General features: G+C 38.3%; 1 protein-coding gene across 6 annotated transcripts in view; it reads left to right on the forward strand.

Moving 5' to 3' along the window:
- The window catches only part of AKAP6 (A-kinase anchoring protein 6), a 527,913-nt gene that overhangs the window by 166,732 nt on the left and 343,297 nt on the right, over positions 1-17,884 (forward strand). For 2 of the 6 annotated variants that reach the window (XM_073997218.1, XM_073997219.1), the window contains exon 1: positions 10,222-10,519. The exons of the other annotated variants lie outside the window; for them this stretch is intronic. The gene's annotated coding sequence lies outside the window, so the exon portion shown is untranslated. Of the gene's footprint in view, positions 1-10,221; positions 10,520-17,884 lie in introns of those variants that run through there. 6 annotated transcript variants of the gene reach the window in all.

Genomic DNA, 17,884 nt, shown 5'->3' on the forward strand with positions numbered 1-17,884 from the left:
GTGAGAACATGTGGTGTTTGGTTTTCTGTTCCTGTGTTAGTTTGCTGAGAATGATGGTTTCCAGCAGCTTCCATGTCCCTGTAAGGGACATTAACTCATTCTTTTTTATGGCTGCATAGTATTCCATAGTGTATATGTGCCACATATTCTTTATCCAGTTTATCATTGATGGGCATTTGGGTTGGTTCCAAGTCTTTGCTATTGTGAATAGTGCTTCGATAAATGTATGTGTGCATGTGTCTTTATAGTAGAATGATTTATAATCCTTTGGGTACACACCCAGTAATGGGACTGCTGGGTCAAATGATATTTCTGGTTCTAGATCCTTGAGGAATTGCCACACTGTCTTCTACAATGGTTGAACTAATTTATACTCCCACCAACAGTGTAAAAGTGTTCCTATTTCTTCACAGCCTCAGCAGCATCTGTTGTTTCCTGACTTTTTAATGATTGCCATTCTAACTGGTGTGAGATGGTAGTATCTCATTGTGGTTTTGATTTGCATTTCTCTAATGACCAGTGATGATGAGCTTTTTTTCATATATTTGTTGGCTGCATAAATGTCTTCTTTTGAGAAGTGTCTGTTCATACCCTTTGCCCACTTTTTGATTTTTTTTTTTCCTTGTAAATTTGTTGAAGTTCCTTGTAGATTCTGGATATTAGACCTTTGACAGATGGATAGATTGCAAAATTTTTCTCCTATTCTGTAGGTTGCCTGTTCACTCTGATGATAATTTCTTTTGCTGTGCAGAAGCTCTTTAGTTTAATTAGATCCCATTTGTCAATTTTGCTTTTGTGGCAATTGCTTTTGGTGTTTTAGTCATGAAGTCTTTGCCCATGCCTGTATCCTGAATGGTATTGCCTAGGTTTTCTTCTGGATTTTTATTGTTTTAGGCTTTATGTTTAAATCTTTAATCCATCTTGAGTTAATTTTTGTATAAGGTGTAAGGAAGGGGTCCAGTTTCAGGTTTCCGCATATGGCTAGCCAGATTTCCCAGCACCATTTATTAAATAGGGAATCCTTGCCCCATTGCTTGTTTTTGTCAGGTTTGTTGAAGAACAGATGGTTGTAGATGTGTGGTGTTATTTCTGAGGCCTCTGCTCTATTCCATTGGACTATATATCTGTTTTTGTACCAGTACCATGCTGTTTTGGTTACTGTAGCCTTATAGTATAGTTTGAAGTCAGGTAGTGTGATGCCTCCAGCTTTGTTCTTTTTGCTTAGGATTGTCTTGGCTATATGGGCTCCATTTTGATTCCTTATGAAATTTAAAGTAGTTTTTCTAATTCTGCAAAGAAAGACGATGGTAGTTTGATGGGAATAGCATTGAATCTTTAAATTAATTTGGGCACTGTGGCTATTTTCACAATATTGATTCTTCCTACCCATGAGCATGGAATGTTTTTCCATTTGTTTGTGTCCTATCTTATTTCCTTGAGCAGTGGTTTGTAGTTCTTCTTGAAGAGATCCTTCACATCTCTTGTAAGTTGTATTTCTAGGTATTTTGTTCTCTTTGAAGCAATTGTGAATGGGAGTTCACTCATGATTTGGCTCTCTGTTTGTCTGTTACTGGTGTATAGGAATGCTTGTGATTTTTGCACATTGATTTTGTATCCTGAGACTTTGCTAAGTTACTTATCAGCTTAAGGAGTTTTTGGGCTGAGACAATGGGGTTTTCTAAATATACAATCATGTCATCTGTAAACAGAGATAATTTGACTTCCTCTCTTCCTATGTGAATACTCTTTATTTCTTTGTCTTGCCTGATTGCCCTGGCCAGAACTTCCAATGCTATGTTGAATAGGAGTGATGAGAGAGGGCATCCTTGTCTTGTGCTAGTTTTCAAAGGGAGTGCTTCCAGCTTTTGCCCATTCAGTATGATATTGGCTGTGGGTTCATCATAAATAGCTCTTATTATTGTGAGAAATGTTCCATCAATACCTAGTTTGTTGAGTGTTTTTAGCATGAAGTGTTGAATTTTATCCCAGGCCTTTTCTGCATCTATGGAGATAATCATGTGGTTTTTGTCATTGGATCTGTTTATGTGATGGATCACATTTATTGATTTGTGTGTGTTGAACCAGCCTTGCATCCCAGTGATGAAGCTGACCTGATCATGGTGGATGAGTGTTTTAATGTGTTGTGATTTGGTTTTTGTCAGTATTTTATTGAGAATTTTCCCATCAATGTTCATCAAAGATATTGGTCTATTTTTCTTTTTTTGTTGTTGTCTCTGCCAGGTGTTGGTATCAGGATGATGCTGCCTCATAAAATGAGTTATGGAGGAGTCCCTCTTTTTCTATTGTTTGGAATAGTTTCAGCTCCATCAGGTCATTTATGTTTTTCTCTAAATTGGTTATTCTAGTTAGCAGTTCCTATAAGCTTTTATCAAAGTTCTTAGCTTTCTTGCATTGGGTTAGAACATGCTGCTTTAGCTCAGAGGAGTTTGTCATTACCTACCTTCTGAAGCCCATTTCTGTCAATTCGTCAGTCTCATTCTCCATCCAGTTTTTTCCCTTGCTGGCAAGGAGTTGTGATCCTTTGGAGGAGAGAGGCATTCTGGTTTTTGGAATTTTTAGCCTTTTTGCGCTGGTTTTTCCTCATTTTCATGGATTTATCTACCTTTGATGTTGGTGAGCTTCGGATGGGGTTTTTGCATGGTCATCCTTTTTGTTGATGTTGATGCTATTGCTTTCTGTTTGTTAGTTTTCCTTCTGATAGTCAGGCCCCTCTTCTGCAGGTCTGCTGGAGTTTGCTGGAGGTCCACTCCAGACCCTGTTTGCCTGAGTATCACCAGTGGAGGCTGAGGAACAGCAAAGATTGCTGCCTGCTCCTTCCTCTGGAAGCTTCGTCCTGGTGGGCACCTGCCAGGTGCCAGCTGGAGATCTCCTGTATGAGGTGTCTCTTGACCCCTGGGGTGTCTCCCTGGGGTCAGGAACCCACTTGAGGAGGCAGTCTGTCCCTTATCACAGCTTGAGTGCTGTGTTGGGAGACCCGCTGCTCTCTTCATAGCTGCAGGCAGGCAAGTTTAAGTCTGCTGAAGCTGTGCCCACAGCTACCCCTTCCCCCAGGTGCTCTATCCCAGGGAGATGGGGATTTTGTCTACAAGCCCCTGACTGGGGCGGCTGCCTTTCTTTTAGAGATGCCCTGCCCAGAGAGGAGGAATCTAGAGAGGCAGTCTGGCCACAGTGGCTTTTGAGAGCTGTGGTGGGCTCCACCCACTCCGAACTTCCTGGTGGCTTTGTTTACACTGTGGCAGGAAAACTGCCTACTCAAACCTCAGTAATGGCGGACGCCCCTGCCTCCACCAAGCTGGAGCATCCCGGGTGGACTTCAGACTGCTGTGCTGGCAGAGAGAATTTCAAGCCAGTGGATCTTAGTTTGCTGGGCTCCATGGGGGTGGGATTTGCTGAGTAAGACCACTTGGCTCCCTGGTTTCAGCCCCCTTTCCAGGGGACTGAACGGTTCTGTCTCACTGGGGTTCCAGGCACCGCTGAGGTATGAAAAGAAACTCCTGCAGCTAGCTAGGTGTCTGCTCAAATGGCTGCCGAGTTTTCTGCTTGAAACTCAGGGCCCTAGTGGTGTAGGCACTGGAGGGAATCTCCTGGTCTGTAGATTGCAAAGACAGTGGGAAAAGCATAGTATTTGGACCAGATAGCACCGGCCCTCACTCATGGCCCTAGGGGAGGAGTTTCCTGACCCCTTGTGCTTCCCAGGTGAGGCAACACCCCACCCTGCTTCTGCTTCCCTTGGTGGGCTACACCCACTGTCTAACCAGTCCCAGTGAAATGAGGTAGGTACCTCAGTTGGAAATGCAGAAATCACCCGCCTTCTGTGTTAGTCTAGCTGAGCCCTACAAATTGGAGCTGTTCCTATTTGGCCATCTTGCCTGAGAATCCCCCGGTTTTATGTCTTTATAGCTTATTTTTCCATTAAAATTTTGTAATCAGCTTGTCTAGTACCAAATAAAATGTTTTTGGTGTTTTCATTAGGATAATGTTACATTTAAAGATGAATTTAGGTACACTTGACATTTCCATAATCTTGAGTCTTTATATTTAGAACATAGTATATTTTAATATTCAAGTCTTTCTTTATTCCCATCAATATATATTCTCTTTTTCATGACTGATTGATTGACTGATTAATTTTTAGAGCTGCAATCTCATTCTGTTGCCCAGGCTGAGTACAGTAGTGTGATCATAGCTCACTACAGTCTCAAACTCCTGGGCTCAAGCAATCCTCCTGCCTCAGTCTCCCAAGTAGCTAGGACTCCAGGCAGATTCCACCATGTCTAGCTCATTTTTAAAATTTTTTATAGAGACGATGTCTCTCTATGTTGCCTAGACTGGTCCCGAACTCCTGGCCTCAAGCAATTCTTCCAATCAGTCTCTTAAAGTGCTGGGATTACAGGCATGTACCACCATGTCCAGCCCCTTTCTCATGTTTTTAAATTGCTATATATGTGTATATGCAATGTTTTTAATTAAAAAAACTTTACAGAAAGCACCTGACCTGTAACTACCTAGATTAAAAAAACAAAAATAAACCTCTGCCAGAGAAAGGAAAATAGAAACTCTTCATCAGAGAAGAGTACGTGGGATACCCTTTGGCCCTTCCTAAGTGATAACCTTTTTGACTTAGTGATCATCATTTCCTTGCTTTACAGTCTTACTGCCCATGTAGGTACCTCTAAATAACATAGTTTGCCTGATCTGGTGCTTCAAATAAATATAATCATGCCACATATATTCTTTTGTGTCTCACATGTCCATGTGAAGAGACCACCAAACATGCTTTGTGTGAGCAACCTGGCTGTTTATTTCACCTGGGTGCAGGCAGGCTGAGTCCGAAAAGAGAGTCAGCAAAGGGTGGTGGGATTATCATCAGTTCTTACAGGTTTTGGGATAGGCGGTAGAGTTAGAAACAATGTTTTGCAGGCAGGGGGTGGATCTCACAAAGTACATTCTCAAGGGTGAGGAGAATTATAAAGAACCTTCTTAAGGGTGGGGTAGATTACAAAGTACATTGATCAGTTAGGGTGGGGCAGAAACAAATCACAATGGTGGAATGTCATCAGTTAAGGCTATTTTCACTTCTTTTGTGGATCTTCGGTTGCTTCAGGCCATCTGGATGTATGTGTGCAGGTCACAGGGAATATGATAGCTCAGCTTGGGCTCAGAGGCCTGACATTCCTGTCTTTTGCTCAACATGTTTATGAGGTTTATCTGTGAATGTTACCTTTTTATAAAACACTTTTTAAAAATGAATATATTCAGATCACCGTATAATTTTTAAAAATTTCTTTCAAACATGAAACAGACCTTACTTTCTTGGAATGAATCAATCCAACGTGGATATATAACCTTTATGTATTGCCGAATTCATCTTACAGGGACTGGTCTATTTCTAGTTTACCTTTACTCCTCTGAAGTGGTCCTTTAGAGGTCCTCTGAAAGCCTACATTTTTACCAGGGCCTCTCCTCCTTGGTGGGTTCTGAGCTCCAGTTTTTGTCGCTACAGCACTGAAAACTGCTAGAAGTTCAGTTTAGCTTCTCAACCTCTAGATTCGGCTCATACATCAGCAAAGACTTGGAGGGGGAAAATGTTGCCAAATATCTTCTGTAAATTTGCATTCTCTATGAGAATATACTATATCTTCAGAACTGATTCTTATTTGTCTAGCTTGTTTGGTTGTTCTGAGTGAGATGGTTTGTCTACGTAGGCTAGTCTGCTATAATCAGAAGGAAAAATCAAGAAATAATATAAATTGGCCATTTAAGATTCAGTCAAAGTGCAATAGTATTACTGATGATAATTTTATGTCGATGCCTCTGGGAGGAACAAAGGTAGCACAAGCTACCTCACATACCAAGAAAGACATTTAATATGCCAAGGGTTGCTAAAGTGATCTGGCTGTGGCATCTGTCACCCCACCAATCTCAGATTAATTCTGATCATCTCAAAAGCTAGGCGGCATCTCCCTTTTCCCTAATTGCTTCATGTGTATCCCACCAGATGCTTCCTCCTGGTTTAATCAATTACCCATGTCAAGAAATGAAGAGTTATTTATCCTAACTTCTAGGCATCTTCTCCCACAATGTCCGACTGGTTACCAAATTATGTCTATTAGCTTTCCCTACATTTGTATACTTTGTTCACTCCTTTCCATCTCCACTGCCTTTGCTTAGGTCTAACTGTTATAATTTGTCTGAGTTATTGAAAAGACCTCTACTCTCACTCCTCTCTCAAAACAAGGAAAGAGCTCTCTAAAATACAAATCTCACTCAAACTTTTGGTATTGTGCTTAAAATCCAAAAATGGCTCTCTATAACCCATAGAATAAAATTACATATATTATGTGGCTATCCTCCCTGCAGCAGATACTGAAGGCAGGCAATGTGTGATGTGGGGTACTCAAACTTCTGTCCTTGTTCAGGGGATGCCCCTTTCCAGCATATGACTAGAGCACATGACAACCTCTCTGGACCTTGATTTCCTCCTTTACAAGAAGAGGAAATTGAACCAGAATATTTCCAACTCCTGTGACTTTGTGATTCTGAATCATTGCCTTAAAATATATTGTTTGCTTTTAAAAATTGATCTTATGTTTATACCAACACTCATATTAGGTTGTACAAATTTTGTGTAGAATAATCTCAGACATCAACTATGTAATTTTTATGTAGCAACAATTGATTTTATCTGCAATGATTCATGACTCAAGTGGGAAACTAAATCATGATTTAACTAAATCATTTTAATTGATGTTCGCCACCATTAAAAGGCCTGTAGAAGTCCCTCAGGATTAAGATACATGCAACCTGTGATCCTAGAAATCCCTTCCTCTGGACTAGCCTGAAGTGTGAGGGGTTATCTTATTCTCCAGTTACATCTCTTGCCTCTCTGCTCATTCCCACCCTTGCAAACTAAGCTCTTCTCATACTGTGGTATTTTCAGCCCCCTCAACAAGTGCCTCATACTATCCTTCTACATCTCATGTGATGCCCTTCCTTCCCTGCATGCTTTTTCCCATTGCCCATGTCTGGCTTTTAGAACTCAGCTTTGCCTCACCTCCTCTAACTGCCTTCTCTCTCTTTTTCTGGGTTAGGTGTCCCTCCTCTTTTCCCTGTTCTCTTGACACACTCTGTAGATATCACTGTGCTTCTCAAACTACATTGTAATTATTTACTTATCTATCTCTCTCTCTAGATTCTTAAGTTCCTGGAGGACAGGGACCATGTTCTTTTCGTTTATTACATTCTGAGAGCTGAGTGCAGAGCCAAATATATAATGTATATCAAATAAACAAATTATATTTAAATGAATGAATATATTTCACAGTGAGAGCTATTAAAGAAACAGATTTTCCTTACAGGAATCTTAGAAGAAACCTCCTTATAATTAACTTTGCCAAATGCCTCTTCATATATATATATATATAGAGAGAGAGAGAGAGAGAGAGAGAAAGAGAGAGAGAGAGAGACTTTTGGGTACATGCATATATGTATATATATATCTCACATAACTTTTGGTGCATGGCAGATTTATGGAAAATTATGTTTGGATTTTTTCTTAAATTCTCTTAGGAATATGATTCAAATAAACATAGCTTTCCAGACTGATGTTAATACTTGGTTCTGGTCAGAAAATCTTGTCTTCATTTTGTCATCTTTCTTCTTTTGTGCTGGCAAGAGCTGACAGCTATTTAAATGAGAATTAAAAATAGATCCCTGTAAAGTACATGTTCCTTTTTTTCCCTGCCAGGATATAACTGACCACAGAACTGGGATTATCTTTCTCTCTCTTAAAACAAATTCTCCATGGGCTGTGCTATCTAATATAGATAAAATCCAGTGATGAAAAAAATAACTCCTAAGAGATATTCCAGTGGTCCAGATACTTTTGCCACTCCTATTAGAAAATATGCCTTTTTCTTATTCTTAGAGGATATTCAAATAATTTAAAGGTTAAGATGCCACCAGTTTATGTCAAACTGGTGTTTATGAAACACATAAAAATGAAATGCCACCATTATAATCTGTGATTAATCTACATTGTGAATTTGCTTTGACTATGGGATGTGTCTTGCCTTTCTGTATTATTATCACAAATTGAAGAACCTCAGCTTGTGGAAAGTGGGAACTGGGGTGGTGGAGAAAAAGGGTAACTGTTTGTCAGAGAAGGAACTATGTTAAAAGCGTTTTGGCTTGAGGAAGGTAGATTCTAATTTATCGTCAGAAGTGACTGGAGCAAACCTGGCTTAAGATTGGGACTGGGAATGGGCTCTAAGGCACACTCTTTGTTTGTTCATTTGTTTTTTGAGACAGGGTCTCTCTCTGTCACCCAGCCTGGTGTACACTGGGGCGATCACGGCGCACTGCAACCTTGACTTCCAGGGCTTGGGCAGTCCTCCTTTCTCAGCCTCCCAAGTAGCTGGGAACAGGCTTGTGCCGCTACACCTGGCTAATTTTTTATTTTAATTTTTTTGTAGAGATGGGGTTTCATTATATCGCTTAGGGTGGTTTTGTACTCCAGGGCTCAAGTGATCCTCCTGCTTCAGCCTCCCAAAGTGCTTGGATTACAGGTGTGAGCTACCGCACCCGGCCTAAGGCACACTGTTACTAAAAAGATTTGATATGCAATTGGATCATTTGTTTGCTCCTTCATCAAATATTCATTGAGTTTTATAATGTTTTATAATGAAGTCTACATGACATCCATTATGTCATCTCAGGGCTGCTGGTCACTCTGAACTAACAATATCTCAGGAAATTGGGAGTTGGTTGGGGGTAGCTTGCTGAACCCAGAAGTAAGCTATGTGTGCTCCATTGATTCTGTAATATTCCAGAATTCATTCATTTAGCAAATATTCATTGACATTTGTTAAGGGCCCAGTGCTGTTTTAAACCAGCTCTGCAGAGATGACCCTGACATAGCAACTGCCAACTATAGTTCTCTTAGTTGGGGAGTGAGGGAGGTAAAGAGAACATTAAGATGTCAGGCAGAGGCAAAGCCTGGGAGCACTGAGGAGGGGGCATTAAGCCAGGCAAGGAGAGTCATGAGGCTTCCAGATGAGGTGGCCACTGAACTGTCTGTCAGAAAGTTTGAGAGAGTGGTAGCCAAGGAAAGAGAAGGGACTTTCAGACTTTATCCATTTTGGTGCTCTCTCTTTCTGGAGACCACTGCTATCCATTCACAACAGATTTATTTACCTTTTTATTTAAACTTCTCTCATGATAAGGTTTGAGTCATTCTTTCTACAAGTGGTTTTCAGCAAATCTCTAACCCAGGAAATTCTTCCTTATATCTAGCTATGCCCACCCCTTCCTGGAAATCCAGACTCTGTCTTGGAGTTCTGACTTTTGTGGAAACCATGAGTAGGGTGTTGATGATGAAGTTGGAAGATTTGTGAATTTATGCTATGTTACTTCTGGGATTCAGAATGCTCAGTGCTGGCATGAAGGAACTCACATCGTAAGGAGGCACTATGCGTTTTCCTTCCACTTTATTTTTTTGCTAATTTCTTTTCTTTTCTACAAAACAGTCGTATTAGCCAGTAGGTGGAGTACTTTATTAGAGGTAGTATGCTTTAGTAGCTATGTGTCAAATTGTAAAGGAGAACTAAGTTTCATAATTTTGAAAAATGCTTATTCTTGTATTTATAGTTTTCTCTATGATACCCTAGAAGGGAATGAGTATTCTTGATAGGGTTCTGGGCAGTTAGTTTACTTTTACTGGAACTTCCTGGGGAATGATGCACTCCGTGACTGGATACTGCAGTCAGAATTTGAAATTGCTCCATAAAACAGCTGTCCAAGTCACTTGCATGCCTCTCTTGAATTCTATACTCCCTAACAATCCACATCACTAACAAAACTGTAATAGTTCTATGTATATCGTGATGGGTCTAAGCTCTCTGTGGGTATTTAAAGGTAGGTGTATAACTTCAGTGTTTCCCGTCAGCTAAAGTAAACTACACCCCATGTTGTGGGGTATTGAGGAAGCACTGCACATGGATTGTAAGCTTTACATATGAGCTTTCTATTGTAACCAAGCAACTGACACATTAGACACCCCTTTGCCATCAGCTTACATTCTCTGAGAACTTAGGTCAGTGCCTAAAATAACCCTGTTAATTGTGGGGGCACATGTGGAATGAAATTCCACTTAGCAGTCTGGGAGCTGAGTGACTGAGGATTTGAAACCTTGCTATAGTTACAGTTCATAACAAGCCTCTAGGCAGTTAGACCTAAAGCCCTTAAGTGTTCAGGTATGGAAAGAAAGTCATATGTTATGTTTTAGATTCTCCGTTTGTAAAGCTGGTTAACTAGTGACAGCTGATTAAAAACCAAATCGACTTGAGTTACAAGGTCTGGGCTTTCTCTGTTCTGCTTTCAACCTGTTGGTTGGTGGTGGAGTAGCTGACAGAAGCGAATGGCTTGGCTGAGGGACATGAAGTTGCAGCAGCCTGTTTAGGACCACACTGCATTTTGGACCTCTTGCTGTGCAGTTCAGGTAGGCTATTGTTTATGTGTCATTCTTTAAAAGACTGCCAGAAGTCATTAAACCGTTCAGTTTCAGAGTTGGGCATGAGAGTCTCAAGCCTCTGTCCTGCACATAGCACATTTATGTTGGTGGACACTGCTTCACTCCCTAGCTAGACAACATGCCAAATGAACGTCTTCGTATTGTTGTTACTCAAGTTCTTTTAAATTCTAGGACATAAGGGAGACTGAGGGCATTCACAGAAAGTGTGTCTCATCTGGCATGTGGTAAAATGCGTTTTTAAAATTTACCTTTCTCTTTTCTGTTTTATTTTCCTTATTCTTGTTCCAAAAGGCAGGCTTTTGTATTTGTGGGAAACAGTGGGAGAAAATGTAAGCCTCTTAGTATATTCCAGAACATATAGTTTTCTTATATTTTTAAACTGCTTAATAGGGTTTGAGTTTCATTTGAAGACTAACATGAAAATCAACACTACTCTTTTCCAAATAAACTCAGTTAAACTACGGTTTGTGCCCATATCAGTGTAATTAACATAAATTACTGCAGTATTCTTGTTCTTCTTACCCCAGTGTTGACCTGTATTATAGAGTATCAAATTTAGTTTTGGCTTCAAGTATTTGGCACATAAGTATACAAATGCTGTATAATAAGTATATGAATGCTGTAAATGATGCTTTGGAACTTCTACCTGAGTAGGTTAATTAATCCAGCATTTATTCAAACTTATACCTCATATCACATGACAGACATATTCCTAAAACATATGTAAATGAGGTTTTGTAATTAGAGTGACTTAACACATACTTGGAAAGCTGATCACTTTTAAGGAATCTATGTATAAAATGAATAGGGAGTTACAACTAAACTTATGCTTTGATGGTTCTTTTTTGCATGTCAGGTTCTTAAATTGAGATTCACTGATGGTGCATAACTTTGGATAAGTTTCTCAGGAACAAAAACTGCATTTTTATTATCTTGAAATATATACATACCACATATACATGTACATCTGTGTATACATATATATTATATCATCACATGACACCCTTGGGGTCCTTAGAAGGATGTCTGAGGGGATTTGGGAGTGGCCTATTAGATATATCGGGTGTTAAATTGTGTCTTTGGTGGGGAAAGATTTTCTGGAGTGAAGGGTCATGGTCTGAGACTCGAGATAAAAAAAAAAAACGTTGAAAAGAATATTATCCTACTGTTTGTACATTGTTGTCACTAATATACTTGAAAAGCTGCAGTATTATTGCCCATCTAACATATTGTTAACATATTGCAGCCTCAGGAATTATTAGCTTGAACCATATGAAATTGCCAATATTTGACAATTTTTGACCTATAAAAATGGCAATTTTGTATGGCTCAACCTAGTTATTTAATGAACATCAACTCATATTAATGAAAGGTTAGCCTTAAGTGCCCAACAGTAGTCGTATGAACCAAATATATTCTTATAATGAAAGTATGAGAGCTATCTAGTTAAAAAGTAGATCATCCAGGGTTACTTCCTGTGAACAAATCCAGTATGCATGTGTTATGTCCTTCTTTCGATTGTTAACTTCTTTGTTTGGTCTCTTAAAAAGGACTTACATTTCTGCCAAGTGCTGCCTACAGTGTTTATGAGATCCGGAGACTGTGGGCATACATCCTCAATGGCCGAGAGTTGATATTTAGCAGGATTTGGGTTATCTTTGAGGAAGTTCATCCTCTGGATAGCTTGCCTGTAACTGAATGTGTGTCACAGTGTTAGGGTCTCTCTATGCATACTATCTTAGTGTTCTTTTTCCAGTTTTCTAGAGTGAAATCTGAAGTCATTGATTTGAAGCTTTCTTCATTTTTATATAGGTGTTTAGTGCTATAAATTATCTCCTAAGTACTGCTTTTAGTGAGAATCTCATGTTGTATGTTTATTTTCATTCATTTAAAATGCTTTCTCATTACATTTTGACATTTTTGACTCATGGATTATTTAGAAGTGCATTATTTATTTTCTAAGTTTTTGGGGATTTTCTAAAAGTCTTTCTAGAATTCAGTTGTCAGAGAACATACTTTTTATAAGTTGAATCTTTTAAAATTTATTGTGACTTGTTTTATGATCATTATCTTGGTAAATGTTCCATGGACACTTGAAAAGAATGTATATTCTGTTTTAGTTGACTCTTCTAATTTACCTAAAATGTCACTAGGTCAAGTTGGTTGCTAGTGTTGTTCAAATCTTCTCTGTATGCCCTTAGTGATTTTATATATATTTTCCCAATCAATTTTTGAAAGGGGGGCATTAAAATCTTCAGTTAAAATTGTGAATTTGTCTGTTTCTCCTTGAAGTTCTTTCAGTTTTTCAGTTTTTGCTATATGTATTTTGAAGCTTTCTCATTAGGTGAATTAACGTTTAGGATTGTTATGTTCCTTGATGGACTCATCCCTTTATCATTATAAAATGACCCTTTTTATCCTTGGTCTTTGCTCTGAAATTTACTTTTTCTCATGTCAATATAGCCATTTCAGCTTTCTTTGAAAGGCTTTTCTTTTTTATGGAGTTTCAGTTGAAGGTATTTATGTAAAAACTGTGAAACTATTTTATTTATTAAAATACTTATTTGATTAATCAAGGTATAAGTAGAATTCACTGATAGTTTTCAGTCTTCCTTCTACAATTCCATTTCTACAGTGTTATAGCTTTTATAGTCCTTCCTCCTCATTGTCATGTGATTGTCATTTTATAGCACACATAATGCAAGATTTTCATGTACTTAACATTTAGCATGAAATGAGCACTGGCCAGTTAGAATGAGTGCCAGATATAAAAGGTATGGCTTCACTGGTGCATGCTGGCTGAATATCAGTCCTCAATATGTAATAATTAATGTCTCCTGAGTTAGGCGCAGGAGCCATTTTTTCCAGTCATTCATATAAAACTCTATATAATATTTGTTGAACAAATAAATGAATGAATATTTGTTCCTGGTACCATGGAGGATATAGGAAAAAACTAGAGCTGTTGTTCAGCCCTGTCATGAGCTGGGTATTACCTGAAGAAAGTGACTATCACCAGAAGATATACCACTGTAGTACTCAAGGAAAGCGTTCTCAGGGACCCAGGAATGAGCTATTATGATATGCATATAGGACTGAAATTAGATCAACAAATAGTTTGTGAATAGAGGCTTCTGCCTACTGAGAGTAGAGTAGGTGGTTCAGAGAAAAGCAGCTTACAGTACCTCAGGCCGCCAGTGGCCATTGACACATGCCCCTGTTTGTTTCCGGACAATGTAACTTCAGCAGCCCTGGCCACAGAAATGAATTTATTTCAGTTACCATCTAGGCTAGGGGAAGTCCAAGGGGCTGAGGTTGGGAGGTCAGACTGGTGGTGTTGTAGTACTGGTAAAGATGTGTAGAGGATCAAGATGCTTAGAGGATCTGAACTATCATGTCAATAAGTTGGTGGCTAAACAGTTCTACAAATCTCACTTGTTTTTTCTCTTTTTCTTATTAAAACATTTTGGAAACTGTTAGATAAACACAGTTTAAAAATGGAGGTTTCTAAAGCTGGGTGGTGGGTACATGAGAGTAATCTTATTGTTCTTTATGCTTTACCTGTTAATGATATATTCTTCTGAATAGTAGAATATTTTTTCATTATAGAACATAGCCAGCATTATGTCTTTCAGACATAATGTTAGGTGACAGAAGTGAGAGAAAAGAATATATACTGTGTGATTCCACTTCTATAAAGATCATAAATGGGAAACTTTATTTTATTTAGGCATGCATACAAAGTAGATAAAATAAAAAACAAAACCAGAAAGTGATTTACGTAATAGGCTTGATCACCTCTGGGCAAAAGGGATATGAGAAGCATCTTGGCTGTTAGCAATGTTCAGTTTCTTTATCAGAGTAGTGGTTACACATGTGTTCACATTATTATTTGTTATGATTTATCAACTTTTATTAAGCCATATTTCAGAACACAAAAACTTAAAACACATGAGAAAAAATAAGTGTAACAGCAAAAACAAGAAAAAAAGAAAGATTGGAAGAAGGAATTTTAATTTTTAGGGCTGGTGTTCTATTTATTTATTTATTTTCGAGACAGGTTCTTGCTCTGTCACCCAGGCTAGAGAACAGTGGAGTGGTGATCATGGCTCACTGCCACCTTGACTTCCTGGGCTCAAGCAATCTTCCCACCTCAGCCTCCTGAGTAGCTGGCACTGCAGACATGCACCTCCACGCCTGGCTAATTTTTCCTACTTTTTGTAGAGACGAGGTCTCAGTGTGTTGCTCAGGCTGTTCTCGAATTCCTGGGCTCAAGCGATCCTCCTGCCTTGGCCTTCCAAAGTTCTGGGATAATAGGCATGAGTGACTGTGCCCAGACTGGGCTGTAATTCTTTGTACAATTAGGAAAGTGGTTCTGCTCTCTGCTTCAGTTTTTGGATGATGTTTGATTTTAGTCTTATGTAGACAGATCTTTCTATATTATAATTTAGACTGTCTAGAAGATAAATATGGTAGATAATACAAAGCGGTGTTATGCTCAGAATAGAAGTTGGATAACATTTATGACAATGTAATAATAGTATTAAATAAATACCACTTTAATATATTACATGATGGTTGAAATATTGCATAATATTTATTATCAATTTTGTCATTGGTGTGTATTATAAAACTAAAAAGATGCTGAATATTATTAATATATATTTTACATGTTTAATTTTTCAAGCATTAATCACTTAAAAAGAGAGATTAGACACAGTATTAATTTATTACATGGTTTTTAACCTAAAACTCTGACAGTTTTAGTTGATGAATACTTATTCATACCAAAGACCTATTATTAGGAGTAGAACGTGTTAAGTATGTACATATGTACCTGATTAAAAAAACTAAATCTTTGCAATAAGAATTTGTATTTGTATGTACCAAAACAATATATCTATATTTAGCTCTTATCTATAAAAATTTAATTGTAATTGATGTGTCTAAGAAACACCAAAACTCAGATTTTGATTCTTTTTCTCAGGATCTTTGTGCTTGATCCACTTAGACTAGGTCTTTACTTTCAAGAAAAGAGAGATGAGAAGAGGGAAGGAAAACTCACTTAACATGTTTCATGAGCATGATCCACGAAGTTATCAGCAGGAAATATAAACAGATTATTTTAAGCAATGATCTTGCTAACAAAATACTTGAATGTGCTTTGTAGAGAAGTCGTTACCCACACATAACCCATGACCTGTTCATTTGGTAGATTGTCATGAAGTATTTACCTGATAAGATTATTTATTGATATTTAGCTTAAAATGAATATTGCAGTATGTCTGAATGTGATTCTTATTACAAGGACAGAGGGATAATATAATAGTGAACCAATTATCATTTCCTACACTTCTATCACTCTGTGACACTGAGCATACTTTCCCCAGAGTCCCTGGTTGGAAGGAGGGCACCCTTACTATATGGGATGCATAGGTGCCAATAAAGTTGTGTTCATGCAGCATATCTACCCAGAATTGGTATGGTGTTGCCAGTGTAGGTGCCAGTACTAGTTAGAATGGTGAAGGTTTGAGTACAGAAGCTTCCCTGAGAAGTTCTATACTTTAGTCTTAATTACCATGTATGGGGAATAGTCTGTATCAAAAAGGCTCTGCATTCTTGGCCGATCTTTTTATCTCCCAACCTTTTCTCTTTTTCTTTGCTAGTTACACCAGATGTTTCTAGTGTCTAAAGGTATGATGGTCATAGTCACCACCATATCATGAGATACCTTCCCCCATTCCCTTTATCCTGACTTGGTATAAACAAATTCCTTTTTCCTTTACCTTAACTAGGGCAGGTATGTATGCAGGGAACCTTCAGATGGACTCTTAAAGAACAAAGGTCAAGCCCTGAAGTTTCCCCTTGCCAAGTGCATTCTAGCCTGTGGTGCAGCAAAGTATTTGGAAAGCTCTGCTCTATCGGTTATTCATGGACTGAGGTTCCTTCCCTCCTAAGCAACCCTGTCCAATAAAAATATAATAGAAGCCACAAATGAATCATATTTGTGATTTTTAAATTTTCTAAATCAAGAAGGTAAACATAAACAGACAATAAATTTTAATATCTTTTATTTAACCCAATTTGTCCAAAATATTGTTTTAACGTGTAATTAATATAAAACTATTAATAAACAATTTCAAATTGTTTTTTGCACACAAAGTTTTTGAAATCCAGTGTGTATCTTATACTTAGGGTACATCTCAATTTGGACTAGCAAAAACATTTCAAGTGCTACCACATTGGACAGTACAGATCTAGAGGCCCATTTTTCTAGGACCTCAGAATCCTCTCTATCCTTTGAATCCAGTCAGTAGACAAGGAAAAGAGAGTGCATAAAATATCTCAAAGGAAGTTTTAAGGATTCAACCTGGCACCAAAGTATATCACTTCTACCCACATTCCACTGGCCAGTACTTAGTCCATATGACCCGATCTAACTAACTGCCCAGGGCACCTGGAAAATGTTATTTTGCTGTGTGCCCAGGAGGAAGAAAATAGGTTTGGTGAGTACATAGTAGAGTCTTTACCACAGCATAAGGTATTATTAATAACATATTTTACAAATCAGGAAATTGATGCGCAGGCAGATTAACTAACATTCTTGTTAATGGGAAAATGTAAATATATTCCAGATCGTCACTCTCTGGAATGATGTTTCTTTCATCAGCCTGCCCTGCTTTCTTTCCTTTGTTTCTCCTTCAACCTCCCCTTTAACTCTGTCCATGTAGATGCAGCTCTTGCAGTAAACCTATGTCTTCAATATTTTATCACATTGGCTCTCCTAGGCTGTTCTCTGACTTAATGACAGTATCAGTAATACTTAAAACAGTATTACTTCTGTTTTAGAAAATGACAAGCGCCCAGTATAATGAAGCAAATATGCCTTATTACTGGATCGTTTAACTAATAGTACTATTTTCAGCATTACATTATCATTTTGAGTAGGCATTTTCCTTCCTCACCCTGAAGCTCCTCATTCAATAATCTTTTGATTATTAAGGTCCTCATCAAGCCATTTCAATCAATGTATAAATTGTATTTTATGTTATAATGAACAGTCTGTTCAATTGAAGATTTTATCTTTTTAAAAGTGCTTAGAAGAATAGTAACAGAAATGCTCTTGATGGTGAAATTATTGAAACGAAGTGCTTGGATAAGCTGTTTTATTTCTTAAATGGAAGGGGATATTTTAGATGGAGAAATGAGATAAATATTCCTCAAAGGAAACTAGTGGTGAAGAGTGACCGCTGTCCGGCCGGGCGCGGTGGCTCAAGCCTGTAATCCCAGCACTTTGGGAGGCCGAGACGGGCGGATCACGAGGCCAGGAGA

The sequence above is a fragment of the Macaca fascicularis genome, chromosome 7 (genome assembly GCF_037993035.2).
Source record: "Macaca fascicularis isolate 582-1 chromosome 7, T2T-MFA8v1.1".
NCBI classification, from domain to species: Eukaryota; Metazoa; Chordata; class Mammalia; order Primates; family Cercopithecidae; genus Macaca; species Macaca fascicularis.